Source organism: Mus musculus, chromosome 11 (genome assembly GCF_000001635.26).
Source record: "Mus musculus strain C57BL/6J chromosome 11, GRCm38.p6 C57BL/6J".
NCBI lineage: Eukaryota > Metazoa > Chordata > Mammalia > Rodentia > Muridae > Mus > Mus musculus.
In genome coordinates, this window is record NC_000077.6 from 111,603,395 (window position 1) to 111,608,038 (window position 4,644).

The window sequence follows — 4,644 nt, forward strand, 5'->3', positions numbered from 1 at the left end:
AAGTAATAAAGATGAACATGAAAGTGATTAAATTTACATGCAAAATAATAGTTGGCAAAAAGTGTTGTTAATCCATACACAGTATACAGTTAATTTTGAATTATTTAATTATGCAAAGATGTTGGTCATGTGGTCTATTTCAGCAACTAACTCAAACAAACACAAGGATAAGATAAATGAGTCTAATTATGTAAAAGAATGTATTTAAAAATAAGCAAATTGGATATTTAAATTTATCCCATTCATAACATAAATAGCCATAATGTATAACACCAGAAGAATCACACCCTCCTTAATTGATTGTCTAAAATTAAACATAAATTATATTTGTTGTTCAGGTTCATGTATAAATATTGATTCTCTTTGAAAATGTATTACTAGAATATGGTATGTGGTGTGTTCATGCACATGTATGCACACATATGTGAATGTGCACATACTAGGACATGCTTGGTGAATGCAGAGGACAATTTGCATGAGTCTTTTCCCTCTTTCAACCACATACATTCAGAAGATGAACTTAGTTTCCTAAGCTCAATGGTCACTTTTATACTCTGAGACCTTTCCCTGTCTGCATAAATTAATTTTAAGAGATAATCTATCATTCCTAATAATTTCTTAATTTCCCTTTCCACAAATGACTAGTTTTTTTTTCCTATGAAGACAAGTTATTTCTTGTCTTGTGCTGTGGAAACTCCAGAAATTCAAAGAAGATTCAACTAAGTAAGTTTACTGAATTTTTTGAGACCTAAATTAAAGTTAGACTAACTTCTGATCTATGAAGGTTTTTCTCTTCAATGTAGTTGCTCATGTTTGTTGGAGCTGTCTTTAGAGTAGCAAAGATTATGTAGAGTATTAGTTAGCCTGAGGATTGAAATGGATATAGGACCCAAGGTATTAAAAAGAAATGATAATAATAATGTAATAATAATAATAAAAGAAGAAGGAGGAGGAGGAAGAGGAGGAAAAGGAGGAGGAGGAGGAGAAAGAAGGAGAAGGAGAAGCAGAAGGAGAAGGAGGAGGAGGAGGAAGAGGAGGAGGAGGAGGAGGAGGAGGAGGAGGAGGAGGAGGAGAAGAAAACAACAACAAGCAAACAAACACAAACAAAATTTGCCCTGCTCAAGAAGAAAGGTGATTAAAATATATTATATATTTTTAAAAAGCTTCCTAAATTTAGAAAAGAGTGAAAGCTGAACCACACTTTCTGTCCATTAACCTTACTAAAATAGACTCTCAAATTTGTAGTTTTCACACACTCAGATTTAAAATTAGAAAAACTCATAAAACGGGTGAAGATATTCTCCATGAATTTTTGTCTAAATAGTTTCTGAGAAGCAGATATGAATATCATTTTATGCTGGGTGATTTTTATTAACCTATGTTCTAAAGTGATGTGGCAGAGGAGTCACACTACAAAGCTGATCTTGAATGTTGATCTTTAACTGTTTTTATTTTATTATTATTTTTTTTTGCTTTGTTATCACTCTTTTCTATAGCCCTGCATTTTAAATTAAGCAAGAGAAATAAAACAAAAACCAGAGGGAAAACCAGTTAAGTTGAGACAGGATGGTTTTATATTATGTATGAGTCTAAATGAGATATATTTTTTTTCTTTTCGGGGGGAAATGGATACTGTACTCCTTAAATGGATCTGTGGTGGTCAAAGACCATTAGGTAACTTTGGAAGATTCCGCAGGGACACCTGGGGCTAGACATTTCAGCCCCACTGGAATAAGTCCACTGTTTGTCTTTCTGCATGGAGAATTAATAAATGTATCAATCTTCTACCAGCTGTCCTGAGCCAGGGAGCATAAAGGAAACAGAGATGTGGGAACGAAACTACACGCATGCGCCTTCCCCTTTCCCACCCCCTGAGCCTCACCTCTCTGTCTTGAACTTATTTTCCTTTCAGAATTTTTTTTCAATATTATCCTCCCCTTTCCTCATTATTAGTTGTGTCTCTCGGTGTTCCTGACTGCCTCGCTCTCTGTCTACGTTAAGCTGATGTCTCCCGACCTGGACAGCGGTGATAATTTAATGGAATTGGCGGCTTCTGCATACCTTCTGTTCAGAAGATCAGTCGGTGGCCTTCACGTGTCAGATTTCATTAAATGCTTTTTGTTTCAATGGGGGAAAAATATGAAATGGAAAGTTAAAGGAAACCAGTCAGGAATCGCGCATGGTGCCAGCAGCCAAGCAACACGGGATTCCAGGGGTCATTTTACCATCTCTGGACCGATAAGCTAATTAATTATTAAAACAGAAACAGTCCTAAGATACCAATGACCAAGGTTATAAATACAGCCCTTTTCAATTCCTCCTTTCCTCTTACTTCAGTGTTCCCCTCACGCTGCACCACGGAGATTGATTCTAAGGCATCCAGCAGGAAGTTTGCAAGTCACAGTAAGGAGTCAGAGTAGCTAAGAGAACCTGATACAAATTCCATCATGAGAAAAAGTTAATAGAATTTTTAATATTTTATGTTTTGCTTTATAGCAATTGGTTTAAATCTTCACTGAAGCAAAACTTAGATACGTTCTTTATTATTATTATTATTATTATTATTATTATTATTATCATCATCATTATTATTATATATTTTCTTTATTTACTTCTCAAGTGTTATCCCCTTTCCCGGCTTCCCTCCTGCCCCTGCTTCTATGAGGCTGTTTCTTCACTCACCCACCCACTCCCACTTCCCTGCCTTTGATTCCCCTACACTGGGGCATCTATCGAGCCTTCATAGGACCAAGGACCTCTCCTCCCATTGATGCATGACAAGGCCATCCTCTGCTACATATGCAGTTGGAGCCACGTGTACTCCTTTGTTGATGGCTTAGTCCCTGAGAGTTCTTGGGGGGTCTGGTTGGGTGATATTGTTGTAGAAACGTTTTTATATCTAGTGCCTACACTGCTCCCCTTTTATGCAAACTGAACTTCTCCATAGCTTTGTTCACACCAGTTTATCAATCTGAGGGTAGCAACCTTCTTTGACAGTCATATATCAGATAGCCTGCATATAATGTATTTACAATATGATTCATAATAGTAGCAAAATTACAGTTACAAAGTAGCACCGAAAACAATTTTATGGTTGGGGGACACCACACCATAAGGAACTGTATTAAAAGATTGCAGCATTATGAACTAACCAGTACCCCCTGAGCTCAGGTCTCTAGCTGCACATGTAGCAGAAGATGGCCTAATTGGCCATCACTGGGAGGAGAGGCCCTTGGTCTTGCTAAGATCATATGCCCCAATACAGGGGAATGCCAGGGCCAGGAAGCGGGAGTGGGTGGGTTGGGGAGCAGGGCAGGGGGAAGGTATAAGGGACTTTCAAGATAGCATTTGAATTGTAAATGAAGAAAATATCTAATAAAAATATAATAATAAGTGGGAAAAAAGAACCACTGTTTTACACCATGATAGTTGTTTTTTCTTCTGTCACTCAGAACACAAAAGCATGGTAGAATCCTCACATAAACATGTCACATGCACCAAACAGGATTAAAGATTCATTAATCAGCTATTATTAAAGGTTTGTGTGTGTGTGTGTGTGTGTGTGGTTGTGGTTTTGCATTCTTGGAACCCAGAACTACCTTAAATTCTCCATAGGGATCTGCTCTTTTTAATCAAAGGTGACTTAATCAAAGGTGATAGTCACCAGTATGGAAGAGCATGCAAGATCGAGGCAGGAAGGAGAGAATAAATTCATAGCTCTGCACTAGAAAATGCATGTGTCTTCTGCTGTCTCTGCTAGGGAAAAACAAAAACAAGCAAGCAAACAAAAATGCCTGACGTCATGGCTGCATCCTGAAACCCAGGTTTATTAAAATGAGTAAGGGAACGTTAAGTGTCAATACTTGCCTTCAAATGTGGTTGAAATGACTATGATAGAACGCCAGAAGCCAATTTGACAGCTCCTCAAAAGGAAATAGATTGTCCATAGGACCCCGCTATATCACTCCTGTACATTTATCAAAAGGACTCCATCTCAACACATCCCAGAAGCACACACCCAGGTTCACTTCAGCACTATTTACAATAGCTAAATTATTTAAATAAATTAATATTTAGCTCCACATGGAACTAAAACTAAGTGTCTAAGAAGAGAGGAGGGAAGTGTGATAGGCGCACACAGAAGAATATTTTCAGCCATAAGGAAGAGCAAAATCATAATAGCAATATTTGGGGAAGTTGGGGAAACTTAAGAAGTAAATGGGCCCAGTTGTAACAAGCTGGTCACTCTGTGGAGATTTAGAAAGTTAGCCTTCTTCCTCAGTTCCTTTTCCTTTCTGCATTTTCTTCATAATTAACCAAACAAATCTCTCTTCTGCACAATATCTCACTTCCAAGATGTCCTGCCCAAATGCACTGGCCAGGGTGTTCATGGACTAAACCCTCTGAAACCATAAGCAAAACAATTATCTTCCTCCTCATCCTCTCTTCTTCCTCCTTCCCTCACCCCTCACCTCCTCTTTCTCTTGTTCTTAATTTCCTTGAGTAGTTTGCCACAGTGACCTATCACATTCAAGCTTTGCAGTAATTAACTGCTGCTTCCCCTGATATTAGAGTGTATTTTTAGAATATATCACAGTCTAGTTAGGGTACAGCCCACTGTCTACAGATAATATTCAGAGCCAA